Raw genomic sequence first — 17,741 nt, 5'->3', positions numbered from 1 at the left:
TGCCAAATGTTTTAATTAATCTTTATTTCCTATGTTTTGAGTGTTCTTTGTTTAAAAAACATATCATCTGACACCACTCTACCATTGTCTTTGATACAGCATCTACATAACTGTTACTGTCGGTGTGATATTGAACACAAGTACTTCGATTAATTAAGCATAACATTCATACTTATATATATACAAAGAATATTGTAAATCTTACAACCTAAACACAAGATGGATTATATTCAATAGAGATAAAAAAGTGTGTCAAATTAAAAAAAAAAACTCCCATACACGTGCTTGTAAATCTTTTATCAGAAACATTTTGAATTAAAAGCAAACAAATATTTGTGCACAACCAAATCTAATTAAACATAAATGTTTAGAAAGACGACCAATTGTAATATGCTTGAAGTAAAAACTGATAATTTTTTAAGCTGAAATTATATAATGCACTTTGGGTGATTTATGATATAAGCAATAGTATGTCCATTTGAATTGTAAAATGAATTGAAAAACAATATCGGGGGAAATCACTTTGGGGGTTGGGGGGGGGGGGGGGGGGGGGCTAACTTCTTTTTTTTTTTTTGGTGGACGGGAATGTGCCAAAAATATGGGTCATAATTTTGGGAGATTTTATACAAAAGTGACACTCTTTTTGCAACATCCTACAACATAATACATTAACGTTTGATAACTGTACATTGATTTGGGATATTATGGTCAAATGAAAGTTCACCTTTCAAATAAGTTCCTAAATGAACCCAAAATTTGTCTCCTGATAATTTAAAATGGGTATATTTTGGCAAAAATGACACGACCCTACCAAAGATTTATGTAACTTCATTAAGGAATTCGATCATAAATGATACCATGGCTATACGTTAACTGCCCTTTTAAAAGCATAATTGTAATGTCCCCATCATGCACATCAATTATTGACTTTTTCCTACGTAGAATCGATAAATCCAGATGCCAAATTATTATATGAGTATAACATAGATCAGAGGGTGATACAGCAGATTATGACTCCAAGAAAACAATGTCAACCGCGGCAAAGCCAAAATTGAAAATGTATTTTTCGAGGGGTAATAATCTGCTCTATCACCCTCTCGGCTATTTGATTTTTTATATTATACTGAATGTCCTTACCTAATTGTCTTTTAAACTAAATTTAAAAGTAATGATCTTTGAAGTCGTTTACCAAAAACATAACGGTTGTACAAAAGTAACAAAAGTGAAGCAAAAAAGTTTAGTTTTTTAATCAAGTGACAATCAATTTATACAAACGTAAACCTTTGTATTGAAATCCACGATGTTAATGGAATACATTGTCTCTTGAATTATCGATTTTTTATTGGTCCAAACGGGAGGGCGATATTCAAAAAAATCATCTCCCACTGAGCTATGGGATAGAGTAAATTGTTCACATAAGTAAAGGCAACAGTAGTATATACGACACAACGTAAACACAACATTAAAATGTAACACACACAGAAACGAACTATAATATAACAATGGCCATATTCCTGACTTGGTACAGGACATTTTTAAAGAACTAAATGATGGGTTGAACCTGGTTTTGTGGCATGCAAAACCTCGCGCTTTAATGGCAATGTTAAATATAACATTAAAAAATATATAAAAGCTCTCCAGGTTTTGTTTGAAACATCAATTTCAATATATCCATGGCAACACAGGACTGGTTTTAAAATTGGTCCTCATCGAGGTGCAAAGGGTCAAAGTTAAAACTGTTTGATTTCATCAAAATAATATTTATTACGGTTTTGATATGCTGACTGTTAAAATTTGTAAATGGGTCCGCATTAAGGTCTAAAGGTTCAAAGTTAAATTCAGTAATTTGAAACCAAAATCTTGAGGTTCCTAATATGTGACCCGCCATGACATTTGCGGGCTTATGGAGGTAGAACGTCATTCTTAGAAAAATTATAAACATGATAAATATCGAGATTCAATGAAATACGTATTTGTGAAGAAGAGATAAACACTTTTCTTGGCTTCTTTTTTTGCGGACGCCGAACTGTACATCATATATAAGTTTGAAGAAGTTTTACTTTATCGTTTGAGGTGAAAAATATTTGAATCTACATTTTAAATTCATACAAAAAAAATTTCCAAATCAAAATAATTAAAATGAGAAGATGAATACCTTACAGATTCCTTTACCGTCGATGTTGAAATGTTTAATGTTATAAACAATTTTAGCGTCTTTGACCTCAAATTTCTGCTCTATAGATTTCCTTTCATAAATGAAGTCTGAAATATATTCATAATAAATGCACCGTATCAAATGCATATAAGAGAACACCTACTTATAAACTGTTACGCGTCGCATACCATGTATAGAGACATGCATAATAAATCTAAATTAAAAAAAGGAATTCTTAAAGCTTATTTTGACAAATTTTAAACAAACTTCATTTTAACAAGTTTAAACAAGTGAAACTGTGAGCTACTGCTCACTGATCATACCCCCGCCGCAAATGGATAATTTTAATAGTGTAAAAATATGCAAGTGTTCGGTAAACAGGAAGTTGTTGAGTGATGAATCTGAAAACGCATCACACGGTATAGCTGACTTGTATAAATCCTGAAACCAAATTTCAGAAATCCTTGTATTGTAGTTCCTGAGAAAAATTTGACGGAAATTTTCAACTTGGTTATCATGTGTAAAATAGTTCAAGTGTTCGGTAAACAGGAAGTTGTTGAGTGATGAATCTGAAAACGCATCACACGGTATAGCATACTTATATAAACCTTGAAACAAAATTTCAGAAATCCTTGTATTGTAGTTCCTGAGAAAAATGTGACGGAAATTTTCAACTTGGTTATCATGTGTAAAATATACAAGTGTTCGGTAAACAGGGAGTTGTCGAGTGATGAATCTGAAAACGCATCACACGGTATAGATGACTTGTATAAATCCTGAAACCAAATTTCAGAAATCCTTGTATTGTAGTTCCTGAGAAAAATGTGACGGAAATTTTCAACTTGGTTATCATGTGTAAAATAGTACAAGTGTTCGGTAAACAGGAAGTTGTTGATTGATGAATCTGAAAACGCATCACACGGTATAGCATACTTATATAAACCTTGAAACAAAATTTCAGAAATCCTTGTATTGTAGTTCCTGAGAAAAATGTGACGGAAATTTTCAACTTGGTTATCATGTGTAAAATAATACAAGTGTTCGGTAAACAGGAAGTTGTCGAGTGATGAATCTGAAAACGCATCACACGGTATAGCTGACTTGTATAAATCCTGAAAACAAATTTCAGAAATCCTTGTATTGTAGTTCCTGAGAAAAATGTGACGAAAATTTTCAACTTGGTTATTATGTGTAAAATAATACAAGTGTTCGGTAAACAGGAAGTTGTCGAGTGATGAATCTGAAAAGGCATCAAACGGTGTAGCAGACTTATATAAACCCTGAAACCAAATTTCAGAAATCCTTATATTGTAGTTCCTAAGAAGATTGCGGCGAAAAATATTCATAGGACGGACGGACTGACGGACTGACGGAAGGACAGACAGAGGTAAAACAGTATACCCCCCTTTTTTCAAAGCGGGTGTATAATTACATGTTCTAAACATATTGTGATTGGTTCAATCATTAACGGTTCAATCATTAACTTAATTAAAATAGTAAAATTATAATTCTATTTTTACACCCAGTTATTATTTTAATGCTGTCCAAATAAGCTTAGAAACATCGCTGACTAATCATTCACTTAAAAACGATAAAATATTTATTTTGCCTTCAACATGAAATTAAAGAAACCTGGAAGGTCCGGTTGCTAAAGGTCGTTATCTATGTGTTAATATGTGTATGTTTTTGTCAGGTTATGTGACTTGCAAAAGACTTCGAAAGTCATTTCGGTATTTATTAGATGACGTCTTGACTAAATTACACAAGAAATGCTAATACTTATAATCGAGTCCATGTATTATTAATTGTTTATTTCAGACGTATTGAAATTTTGATACACGTTTGAGTATGTTTTAAATTGAGATTTTTATCAAATAAGTGAAGATAAATTTGACATTTAATGCCAATTTAACGTCAAAAGGGTCAAATTAAATTTAGTTTCAACTTGAATGAATTTGGGGGATTCTTTGATATGCTAAATCTAACCATATTTTTCGCTTTTGTACTTTGGACATGGTTTCCAATTTGTAGATAGATGTTTTGTGTTCTGTTAAATTGTTTCTTTTAAAATTATTCGCGATGATGACTGCTGTACCCATATTTTGACTATTTTATTTATTATGTTTGTTTAGTTCACGCATCAATGTAAAAATAACGGAGTTTGATGAGACTGTCATCAAAGTGAGAGGGTTAGCTCTTTAAAACCAGGTTTTATCCACCGTTTTCTACATTTGAAAATGCCTGTACCAAGTCAGGAATATGACAGTTCTTGTTTATTCGTTTTTGATGTGTTTTGTCATTTGATTTTGCTATGTGATTATGGACTTTCCGATTGTATTTTCCTCTGAGTTCAGTATTTTTGTGATTTAACTTTTTTCCACGTTGACATCTAAGGATTTACTTCTTAGCGATTGTTTGATATGCTGAATCTAACCGTGTATTTGGATTTTAATTTGGGGCACCTTTTCAAATTGGTTCACTTTAAGGTTCAAAGGGTCAAAATTAAACTGCCCAATTTCAACTGAAATTGAATTATTGGGATTGTTTGATATGCTGAATCTAACCGTATATTTTGTAAATTAGAGCTTTTAAATTGGTCGACATCAAGGTCAAAAGGGTCAAAAATAAAACTTTTAATCAAACAAAAAAATAGTTCTACGGGTTCTTTGATATGCTGTATCTTAACATATTTTGTTTTTTTTTTTTTTTTTTTTCAAGTTGGTATTTTATCGTTGTCCTACATTAAATATATGTATTATATTGAATATAGTTCAGTGTTTCAACCATGTGTGTAATAGCCGTATATATTCGTTTTGTCCATTATGTTAAAAAAAACTTGCCATAAATAATGAGTCCATTACACTTCAAATAAAATCTGCACAACAATATATCGGTACGTATATTATATTGTATGCAAATTAAAGGAAACAATCGTTAAAAATATAGTGATTACCATTTACGGAGAATGTCTTACGGAATGCAAAAAACAGTAGAACAACCAGGAATGCCTGAATAATGATTTTTCGGTGCTCAGTGATACGGATCAATAGACGACGTTGTCAACACGTAATGGCGGCCATAATGGACGTTGGATTTGGCATTATTTGAGAAAAAACAAAGAATGTTCTTCGGCTTAGTTTATTTTTGTTACAAAAAAGTGCAAAGTTGGGGCCGGACACCATACCCCATTACCTTACAGAAAAATTAATAAAAAAAGTTCTATGGCAAATCATTGTGCACAAATAGGCGCAAAGGGAAGCTGGGTAGCTGTGGTCTACTTGAGAATAAAAAAACATTGTGTTCTACTGCTTAGTTTATTGTTTTTAAAGTAGGTTCAAAGAATGAGTCGGACAGTCTTCTTACCTTACAGCCTTCCTTACAAAAAAGTTAATAGAAAATTTTCTACGGCAGTATTTTTGTCTGCACTAGGTGCAAATGGAAACTGGGTAGCTGAGATATACTGGAGAATAAACAAGGGTGTTCTTCGGCTTAGTTTAATTTTTTTAAAGAAAGTGCAAATTTGGGGCCGGACACCCTAACCCACTACCTTACAGAAAAATTGCTAAAAAAATGTTCTATGTCAAATCATTGTCCACAATAGGCGCAAAAGAACGCTGGGTAGCTGTAGTCTACTTGATGAAAAACACAGGGTGTTCCCCGGCTTAGTTTTTTTTTAAAGAAAGTGCAAGGTGGGGGCCGGAACCCCTACCCCCACTACCTTACAGAAAAATTAATAAAAAAAATGTTCTATGTCAAATCATTGTCAACAATAGGCGCAAATGAACGCTGAGTAGCTGTGGTCTACTTGTGAAAAAACACAGGGTGTTCTTCGGCTTAGTTCTTGTTTTTTAAGTAGGTTCAAAGATTGAGTCGGACAGTCTCCTTACCTTACAGTCTTCCTTACAGAAAAGTTAATAGAAAATGTTTTACGGCAGTATTTGTGTCTGCACTAGGTGTAAATGGAAACTGGGTAGCTAAGATATACTTGAGAATAAATCCAGGGTGTTCTTCCGATTAGTTTATTTTTTTAAAGAAAGTGCAAATTTGGGGCCGGCCACCCTACCCCCACTACCTTACAAAAAAAATAATAAAAAATGTTGCACGGCAATACTTTTGTCCGCACTAGGTACAAAGAAATGCCGGGTATCTGTGTTTTGTTTTAGAAAAACACAGAATGTTCTTCGGCTTAGTTTATTTTTTTTTTAAGAAAGTGCAAAGTTTGGGCCGGACACCCTACCCCACAACCTTACAGAAAAGTTAATAAAAAATGTTCTATGTAAAATCATTGTCGACAAACAGGCGCAAAGTGAAGCTGGGTAGCTGTGGTCTACTTGTGAAAAAACACAGTCTGTTGTACGGCTTAGTTTATTGGTTTTTTAAGAAGGTTCAACGAGTGTGTCGGACAGTCTTCTTACCTTACAGTCTACTTTACAGAAAAGTTAATAAAAAATGTTCTACGGCAGTATTTGTGTCTACACTAGGTGCAAATGGAAGCTGTGTAGCTGTGGTATACTGGAAACGAAATCCAGGGTGTTCTTCGGCTTAGTTTAATTTTTTTTTAAAGAAAGTGCAAAGTTGGGGCCGGACACCCTACCCCAGTACCTTACAGAAAAATTAATAAAAACATGTTCCATGTCAAATCATTGTCCACAATAGGCGCAAAAGAACGCTGGGTAGCTGTAGTCTACTTGATGAAAAACACAGGGTGTTCCTCGGCTTAGGTTTTATTTTTAAAGAAAGTGCAAGGTTGGGGCCGGACACCCTACCCCTACTACCTTACAGAAAAAATGATAAAAAAATGTTTTATGTCAAATTATTGTCCTCAATATGCGCAAATGAACGCTGGGTAGCTGTGGTCTACTTGTGAAAAAACATAGTGTATTCTACGGCTTAGTTACTTGTTTTTTAAGTAGGTTCAAAGATTGAGTCGGACAGTCTTCTTACCTTACAGTCTTCCTTACAGAAAAGTTAATAGAAAATTTTCTACGGCAGTATTTTTGTCTACACTAGGTGCAAATGGAAGCTGGGTAACTGAGGTATACAGGTGAAGAAATCCAGGGTGTATCTATCTTCATATATATCTATCTATCTATCTACCTGGTTGCCATATTATCTTCGGGTAACCGACCATAGATCTATCTAAATATACATGGTCTATGGTCTATCTATCTATCTATATATATTATATATTATATGAATCTATCATATTATGAATAAAAGCTGTGGCCAGATATCGCCAAACCATATATGTATTTTGTTTTAATGACACCATCTGAGATAATGCAAATGAGCAACTGATTAATTTCTAATGCAAAAATTAACAAAACAATTAGGCAATACCGAGTTTTTGTGGAACATGTAATCCGACTTTTAAAGATATTCCGGGTAGTTGGAACAGTTTACAGGCATGATAGGAGTGAAAATCGTTAAAATCGTTTATTTATGTGCTAACTTGTGCTCACGTAGAACCAAATTGTTATTTGACAAATAGAGTGATACTCAGTACTGTTTTATTAAATGTACATGCATTTAAATGACATCTGAAGACAACTCGTGTTTCTATTACCTCTTATGACAACATCGCAAATGAACAATATTCAAAGTTCCTTACATGTATATAAGTAGTACATTTGATTTCTTGTGTGTGTTTATTCGTGTAAGATCTTGAAATATTTTTTAACTAGATTATTAAAGGATTGTGTACGATATTCGTGCAACTGCCCCACGTTTGCTCCCTTTTAAGGGCATGTAAAAGTAGTTGATAGACCCCCTTATTATTATTTTTACAAAACACCACGATTGCATATTTTGAAAGTGAATGTTTGATTGTTTCGAACGTAAAGTGTTCTTAAGCTCGGGATCACATAATATTTTTTGATAAATCTGCAGATGCGGATACGTCAACGTATACGATACGGTTGATACGTTTTCAAATGACCGACCTCTAATAGAGCATTTGCATTATTCGCGTATCAGGATACGTGCACGGATCGACGTATACGTATCGACCAGATTTGTTTATAATGATGATTTTACCCCGATCTCAATTAAAATAAAATGCATTATACAATATTTTCATCGGGACAACTTGACTTAATTTATCCTTTCCACATATACGTGTTATACTTGATTAATGAAATGCTCTAATATTAGAGCATTTGCATTATTCACGTATCAGGATACGTGCACGGATCGACGTATACGTTTCGAACAGATTTGTTTACAATAATGATTTTACCTCGATCTCAATTAAAATAAAATGCATTTTTTATATTTCCATTGGGACCAATTTGACTTAATTTATCCTTTCCTCATATACGTGTTATACGATACGTCGATAAGGATACCCCAGCAAATACTTGATTGATGCAAATGCTCTATTAATATGAAATTTAATTCAGACTTAAAACGCATCAAAACAATTTTGTAATGAAGGTAAAACCATTCACTTTGACTCTCTTTATTGTGTCGAAAACGTTTAACCGGGTATTTTAATATGACTTGATTTGTAAATTAATGGTTTTACAAAGATGGTTCAGAAATAATAAATATAAAGGTGTAAAGTTCATTCATTGTTATATTTAGTTCACCGTATCAAACGTGATATATTTGAGATGTTATTTTGTTAACTTATTTAAATCGGTTATGGTCCGCATGCTATTTGTGTTAAATACACACATCGTTTAACATAATCTAAGGTCAAATCTGTATGATTTCAATTTAATTCAGCTATTCGTTTTATCTTACTTTTCAAAGTTTGATCTTGATTCTGAAGTGATGTGTGTCTCCAACACGTATAACATGGTAATTTCAAAGTATGTTTAATTACCACGTCTGAATGACATAGGACTATCTTTAAACTGTATCAAATCCAAGCGTGAATCGGGTATTGACATATAGTCATCTAGATATATCCATGTCTAAACAAAGACCCTTGCTTTGATGGCGCTAGTTGTTGTGCTGTTTATTAAATGTACAATCATGCAATAATAGTTTTAATAATATGTCAACTTAAAATTACATGTTCCGTTTAAGACAGTTTTCATTATTCTGCTCGTAAATGTTTTTGCACCTAGTTTGTCATCCCTGTAAAACGGGTTTTCGTCCCAGCTCGACCAGTTTTGATTTAATATTTCAAATGCAAATTTAATAAGTTTGAATACAAGAATATTCACCAAACATTATAAAACATTTCCCTTTAGTCGAAATAACATACCTTCCGGGCGATGTAAATAATGTAGATCTTTGCTAAAATAAGCCTTAAAAACAATTTGAGGCCTGCAAAGCAAAAATCCTAATCAATTAACAAGACACATACGGCGGTCAAACTATTATCAGATATAATAAAATGTGGTACGAGTGCCAATGAGACAAATCTCAATCCAAGTCACAATTTGTAAAACTAAACTATTACAGGCCAAAGTAACATTATATAACAATTTTCGTCTTTAAAAAAAATGTGTGTTGAATATGCAACTGTGTTTTTATGTTTTCGAATGAACAAAAAGAAGATAAAAAGATGTATGCCTTGTTCACACGTACATTTATTCGAATTTAATTTGAATCAAATACGAATCGAATTTGTTAAACTCGTTCACAAACTCCTTTTATCTTTGGTTCGAATCGAGATAGAATTGAATTATACGCATTATCCAATTCGCATTAGAAATGCATTTTCGTTCGAATTAGTTAATTCGCATTAATTCAAATTTAACGATGGTATGGACACTTTCTAAATTGTAAATCGATTTAAGTTATCAGTAATTTATTGATAATGCGAATTTAAAGTTTACGTCGTTAGGACATTAAAGCGAATTAGACGCACATTACAATTCGTATAAGAATTTGCGTTGTGAGACCTGTACTATAGCGTTTCGAATGCGAATTAAACTAATTCGACTAAGATCTCGATCACACGTACATTCGATTCGATTGCGAATCGAATTCGCTAACTGCGTTATCACTCTCTTCTTTTCCTAATCGAATACGGATTGGCTAATTCGCATTAATTCGAATTAATTATACGGTGGTTTAATTGATAATGCAAATTAAAAGTTAACGTCGTTAGGACAGTAAAGCGAATTTGACGCGCATTGCAATTCGTATTAGAATTTACGTTAGGACATAAAATGTTTCGAATGCGAACTAAACTAATTACTAATTCGGTATCGTGTGTGAACGCAGCATAAGTTAATGCAACTCAAATGCGATTAACTTGTGAACGCAGGACTGTTTTTTGTTGTTGTTGCAATTTGTAACTGACAACAAAAATGTAATCGTGTTTGGGTCGAAAGTTTATCGACTATATGTAACCTCTGAAATAAGGGTCGACCTAACAAAGAACTTCATAAAGTTGAACAAATGAACACATATATAATTTGCTACCATTTGATTAAGAGTAAATTTTAATATACAATAAGGGGAAGACGATTTGATAATCTAAAAGACCAGTTTGTAAGATAAAGCAAAACATGTAATTCACATAGCTGTAATTCACAAAGTTAAGTATCTGGCGGCTGGTTTTTTTAGCGATGTTTTGCCTGCAGATAATTTTTCATACCTGTCAATTATTTGGGTTGTCAAATTAAGTTAAAAGGGGGCTGATTATCATTGATACAACTATGTCAGCTAAGTTTTTATAACACATTTTAACTACAACTTGATGTATCTCCTAACTGGAATACAATTTAAAGAAGTTCATAAAATTAGATATAAAATAAAATAAAACTCATGTTTAAAACAAAATTACTAAATTAACAATTGGAATGCAAAACTAAGAGAATAAAGAAGGGCAACAAATGAACAAAACAAACACGGCAACAAATAAAACCCCAAACAACAAACAAAAGACAGATAGCACTGAAAACTAAAAATTAATGAGAAACATGGATCCCGAAAAACTGGGGCTACGTCAGAGGGTGAACAGAACTTGCTTCTTGCTAGACACTCGCCGTGAAAACAATTTGATGTAGACTAGCTTTTGCTTTTGAAATTTCCTACATGAGGCGTTTGCCTTTATGTATTTACAGCCCTGTAAAAAAAAAGAGGTAAATGTTCCCGAGACAATATACCTTAGGTTAAATCAGAGACTTTCATACTAACGGGACTAGTCTTTATTGATTTTAACTGATTATTAAGCCGCCTGTTAAAACTACCAACCAACAATAAAGTTAGTTTCGTATCTCTGATATACGATGCCAGTAGTTATTTGCGTATTTCACAGTATATTGTAAATATATAAATATTATTAGTTGTTAATACAAAATCTGATTAAAAGTCATTTACGATGACAAAAAATATAAGATTTTGAAAGAATGATGAATTATTAAACTTAGACGTATCGTTTTAGTATAGAAAGTCCCTGGTTAAATGAAACCAATTTTTGGACATTTCAAGTAAATTTATATTCATACATTGTATTATATAAAGATTTGGCAAGTTTTTCCAGAAAAAAATATGAAAAAAGACGAATTTTGAGAGAAACCTGGTGCCATCTCATACTTAAAGAATAGCATTTATCATAAAGTGGAAGACCTACCATTTTTTTTTTAATACACCATCAGCCAGGTTATTTATTTTCAAACTAACCCAGAACAAACCATTTTTTTTTTGTTATTATCAAGGCTTAGTTATTTATTTTCAAAATACTCCTGCTCCCCTCCTCCCCTTTGAAGAAAGCATGGCAATCCCTTGTGTGATTTAAACTTATAGTATAACTAATCACCGTATTTGAATATCAAAAATAAGACAACGCGTGACCGAACGACGCATGGATTAAACGAGTGCGCAGCACGAGTTTAATCCATAGCGGCGTTCGGTCACAAGTTGTCTTATTTTTGATATTCAAATACGGCGATTATAGTAGGGTGCCCAATCAACAAATTTTATCGATTTGCCTTAACGGAATAACATACGGCTATATTTTATATCGTTGGAAAGAGGAGAACAAGCCTCATCGAAATAGCGTTGTCGTCGTTGTCTGCCGTGGTCACGTTTTTTTTAAATCAGGGTCAAAGGTCAAAGCAAAAAATCAAGAAAAATGTACAGTCACATTTAGATAGCTTGTTTCTCCTACAAATATGCAATTTGAGCAAAATAAAAACAACCAATTTGTAGAAAAATATCTTTTGTATCTACATTTAGAACTTGTTTTATATTCTTATCGCCAAAAATGACTATAGATTGACTTTTTGCATATAGGGTGCAAATTTGAAATTTTCAAAAAGCTGTTAAATAACAGTGACCTTGACCTATTTCAATTTCTAAATTTGATTTTTTTGTATTCAATTCGGTACAAGTACCATCTAAAGATGTTTTTAAGATCTTAACTTTAATCATTTGTCGAAAAAATAATTGTGAGTTTCACGTCTTTTGATAGTTAGGTGTTCGTCAATTTCTAGGCAAAAATCAACTTTCTGTTATTGGGTGTTAAGGAGTATATATAAATGATTTGTTTCGAAATTAACGTCGAATTCGGTTGAATATAAAGCTCTATGTATAGCTTCGCTTTACAGAAGTACAAATTACTGCAAACAGAGAAAAAGGGGGAGGGATAAAGTTTTGAAAACAAAACATGTGATTAGAAACAGGTAAAACACCCTATCCTACATATACAGATGACCAAATGAGCAAAAATTGGCTATAATTTGTTTCGAAATTAACGTCGAATTTGGTTGAATATAAAGCTCTATGTATAGCTTCGCTTTACAGAAGTACAAATTACTACAAACAGAGAAAAGGGGGGAGGGGTAAAAGTTTTGAAAACAAAACATGTGATTAGAAACAGGTAAAACACCCTATCCTACATATACAGATGACCAAATGAGCAACAATTGGCTTTAATGTTTATAAGTATTCCAAAAATATAATAAGGGAGAGGGTTATGTACAGCACCGATGTATTTTACAAACAATTGCAAACACAATAGGCGTGAGAAACCAAAGGAACATTAAAAACTTATAAAATGAAGACAAGCAGACTTCAGTATGGCAAAAACACGAAAAAGAAATGCAAACAGAAAATTATGATCATGGCTAGTTTTACCTACACTACATTCTATGGTCTTCTGTAGTTCCCCGACCAACGTCAAAGAACATATAGTAGGTTTTTTTATTATTTGTTTTAATACATATCTTTCCCCACTAGGTAGATTATTATTATATATCCCAAGATTTCAAAATTGAGTAGATGATTTATTTATTATTTAGAAAATATTATGGACTGCGTTATTTTCATTCGATAGCTAACTATCATAAGATACTGATACAGAAAAATGAAATCTTATACATCGTCATCTTCGTCGTCATCAATGTGTCTAACTACAACCACACGAGTATTTACATTTTGACATATGTCATTTGCCTGACATGTGCATACATCTATACATGATAGATTTTGTTCGAAGCAAATGCAATCCTTTGAAAACACAGAATTCCCCTTACAAGTAGAAACTAAATCTTGCAGCAATTCAGATGACATATGACCTTCGAGATAGAAAGGAACAAGTCATTGTCCATTCTGAAGAGGAGAATGTTAAGGTAGTTCTGCTACATGGGAAGACATCAAATTTACGTCTGGAGTGAAACTCTTATTACATATTGTTTAAAAGTAGATTCGCAAGGTTGACAAGTGAGAAATTTTAAATTGTAGCCAATTTTACGCCCAAATTGTTTAGGTCACGGTGATCTATTTTTAGTTTTGACTTGAGATCATTCAACCTGACAACAAGATCTCGATCTGCATCTATAGGTTCAGCGAAGTCACAATAAGAAAGGTTTGACAAATCGGTAAAATCATCTGGACTGTCCTTCAAGACTAAAAAAACAGTGCGCATACTGATCCTAAATAGGGTCCAATACGTTGTATCGCATCATGTAACAGCATGGCAGAAAGTTACAGATGGCAAACTCGAGATTATTACATATTTCGTGGACAGGTATACAGAAGGGGTCGTTTGTTTATGTAACTTATACGTGTTTCTCGTTTTTTATTTATATCGATTAGACCGTTGGTTTTCCCGTTTGAATGGTTTTACACTAGTAATTTTTGGGCCCTTTATAGCTTGTTGTTCGATGTGAGCCAAGGATCCGTGTTGAAGGCCGTACATTGACCTATAATGGATAACTTTTTAAATTGTTATTTGGATGAAGAGTTGTCTCATTGGCACCCACACCACATCTTCCTATATCTATATAGATGCGAAAATCTTATATACAAGTTATAGTGTCTGTTTGAAACCATAGCTCCTGTGTATGCTGCATGGAGTGGATGCAAGGAAAGCATAAGATTATACCATCTATATCTTGTGACTTTCTTATTATCCTACCCTTGATTCCTTTCCAACCTATCTCTTTGTCTTCATGAATAGCATGCATAATTATGTAAAATCATGCGAGTATCTATGACATCGGGCGTACAACAAATTCTTAAAACCTAAATACTCTTTCTGTGCTGATATAGGGTCCTTGGAAGTGCTAGCTAGGATATGACTTTATCGTGTATCATAGGTACTGTTGATCTATGATATCATGATGCTAACAGACGAACAAGAACTTGATTCAGCTTTAAAAAAAACTTCAGTTGTGTCTGCTAGTGTAAGATTTGTAGCAAGAATGATGCTACAACATTTTGTAATCATCAGTACGAAAATGGTCTAGGTCTGAAGCATCATACAATAAACTCAAATCTTTCCGTGCTCCCATAGCCTCGATAAAGCTTTTGTTTGTGCTTATTCCTCGCTTATTAATAAGCAATTCAGTAGAAAAACACTGACATATAACACACTTATCCCATTGTTTTTCACGCTAATTCATTTCTGGCTTGATGGGCATAGTTTAACATGACTGTAAATGTGTGCCATATTCCGGGTCTGAAACGTGATCGAAGGATTTGATTTGTATATTACAATTATAACAAAACTATCAATACAAAAAAAGATTAAAGGTATAAAATCAACAAAAAATATTTCCAATTACAAAACAACGATCTTCAAACTAACTGGACTATTCAAAATATACAATTTGACCATACAATAAGCAAGAAATATAATAAATGAAATAAGTGACAATGGTCCTAGTTAATGACCTGGTAGTGTAAGCTACAAAACGATTAACGGCACGAGAAAAGGCGTGTTTGAAACAAGGCAGAATTATCACTAAATTTGTGTTTTAAATTGCTTTTTTCTTCTCACCGATTAACATTACACAAAAGATATTTGGCACACATATGGACCATGTGGTATTGATGTAATCAGAGTAAAAATCCCGTGAAAGTAACACGTAATAAATTTTCTTTTGTTCAAAATGTGGTAAATTTCAGCTAAAAAAATAGCCTGACTAAAATCATGAAATATCTATGCTTAAATTATATAAATCTTTTCAGCTTTCGTTATATGATAAATTTAATTTTTAAGCTAAATGATAAGTATCATTTGAACAAATAACACAGAAAGCAATAATTTTAATTTTCGTGTTGAAGATGGTCTGTATGATGAGGTATCTGTGGGTACCCTAAGAAACCACAAAATTTTGAAAAATGTGACCACGGCAGCATACGACGACATTCATGATTAAAAAATATAATGATTTTCCAATCGTTTGCATATACATATAGCCGTATGTTATCCGTTAACTTAAACTCGTTAACTAGACGTCTTTTTCGATACTGGGCACCCTACTATTAGTTATTCTTTTTATTACATTGGCAAATGGCTTTTTTTATGACATTAATGTAGAAAATGTAAGGAACTATATCTTTTTCCTACGCATTGACAATTTGTTTTGATCCGACGTTATCGACGTCTTGACAACGCCTATTGTTGTATGACGTCAGAGAGTGAAATAACCACGTTTATTTCACATGTGAAATTATCGGTTTTTATCTAACTGGGAAATCAATGTAATTCATTGCAACCAATGTAATAAAGTTCCTTTAATAAACAGTCGACTCTCGTTATCTCGAAGTCAGTCGGACTAGAGAATTATTTCGAGATACACGTAGTTCGACTCAAACGAAAACCAGATGTTTGAAAGACCAAGAGACGCAACGTTTGCTTAGCTTTAGGTTGGTAAAGCTTAAATAAATCTTGATTAATATGGGAAGGGGATCGATATTCTGGTATTAGATCGATGGTCTTTCATTATTAAAACAAAATTATTTTTACTTATTCAATTGTTTCAGTTACAATTTTTTCCTATGGCCTTTATCCGAGAGAGTAATTTCCAATCGATCTTAGAGTTATTTAGGTCGTTAAAAGTTGCCAAAAATGTTTATTCTCGATACAAGAGATTATAGAAAATTTAGATTTCTCTTCATTTTGTTTCATCTCACTCTTTCTTTTCAATAGAAAATACAACAAGATAAAAGACGCCGATTGAGTAGTTTTTAGTTTATCATCAACAGAAGTCTTAATCCCCACTTTATACACACCAAGCTCATTAGGGTAAATCATGATTAAGGTTTATAAAATTGAGAATGGAAATGGGGAATGTGCCAAAGAGACAACAACCCGACCATAGAATAAAAAAACAGCAGAAGGTCACCAACAGGTCTTCAATGTAGCGAGAAACTCCCGCAACCGTTATGACCCCTTCTGTAGCCATTTCTGTACACACTAAAACTACAGATATAATGAATAATGGAGATATGCCATTTTGTACATATACCCAGAGGAAACAGAAAAATAGAAAAAGAGTACTTTAAGGCAAATAAACCACGATTTTTATAGAAAATCCACAGCCTTAAAAATAGAGATTTGTGTTATAAAATTTGAAACATAGATTACTCCCTTGCTTTTCGATGATGTGCTAGTGTTTATCTTTTACAAAAAGTTCTAATCAACCTGTTTATTCCAAAATACCTCGTGATGAGTCACTGAAGTTGAGTGCACCCTAAAAGGTGTACTTGATTTGGTCCCTATTATTATTTGTTTTAACCAACAACTACATTAATAAACTTGTTTTAATGAAATCAATGCTAGCACTGCATGCAGTAGTCCTATACATATCAGTCATCAAATTGTCAAATATGATAAAACAAGGATAAAGGCTGTGGATTTTCTATAAATTCCCATATGTTTAGCATTGCATCAACACAAGGGTACATTATCCTTAATTGTTTTGTAAACATTTTAAATACTTTGTCATGAACATTAACAATGTATCACAAATAATGCTAATCATTTATGAAAATTCTATAAAAGATAATCTAAAGTAAACAGTCGTGGAAATAGAATGTCATAAATCAATTACAGTGGTCAGTGACTGGAAATTTAATTGCACGTGTATTGTCAGATTAACTCTTCAATCCATTTAAATCCCGGAGGTCATGTTTTGACATATTTGTATTAGTTCGAGATAAATAATGAATTTTGAATGCTTTTGTTAACCTTGGGACTGTAAATTTAGTTCGACTCAACCGAAATTTCGACTCATCCAATTTCGACTAAACTGCAAACTATATGGGTAAAAAAATCAAAATTATGTATCTGCTCTATGGGTTTTCTTAGAAGTTATTAACAACGATTTAAACAAAAATAATATTCATTTGACCAAATAGGTCAAATTTTCAAAAATGTCCATCTAGGTAA

At 32.8% G+C, this 17,741-nt stretch overlaps 1 protein-coding gene across 8 annotated transcripts in view; it reads right to left on the bottom strand.

The window, feature by feature from the left end:
* LOC139528747 (mediator of RNA polymerase II transcription subunit 12-like) overlaps window positions 1-17,741 on the bottom strand; it is a 322,630-nt gene that overhangs the window by 291,099 nt on the left and 13,790 nt on the right. For 2 of the 8 annotated variants that reach the window (XM_071324916.1, XM_071324961.1), the window contains exon 1: window positions 2,156-2,292. The exons of 5 other annotated variants lie outside the window; for them this stretch is intronic. The gene's annotated coding sequence lies outside the window, so the exon portion shown is untranslated. Of the gene's footprint in view, window positions 1-2,155; window positions 2,293-17,741 lie in introns of those variants that run through there. One more of the 8 variants, XM_071324935.1, reaches the window with a different exon arrangement.

Source organism: Mytilus edulis, chromosome 1 (genome assembly GCF_963676685.1).
Source record: "Mytilus edulis chromosome 1, xbMytEdul2.2, whole genome shotgun sequence".
In the NCBI taxonomy this organism is placed as follows: domain Eukaryota; kingdom Metazoa; phylum Mollusca; class Bivalvia; order Mytilida; family Mytilidae; genus Mytilus; species Mytilus edulis.
Note: the sequence above shows the minus strand (reverse complement) of the source record. Positions and strands in the feature narration are given on the sequence as shown.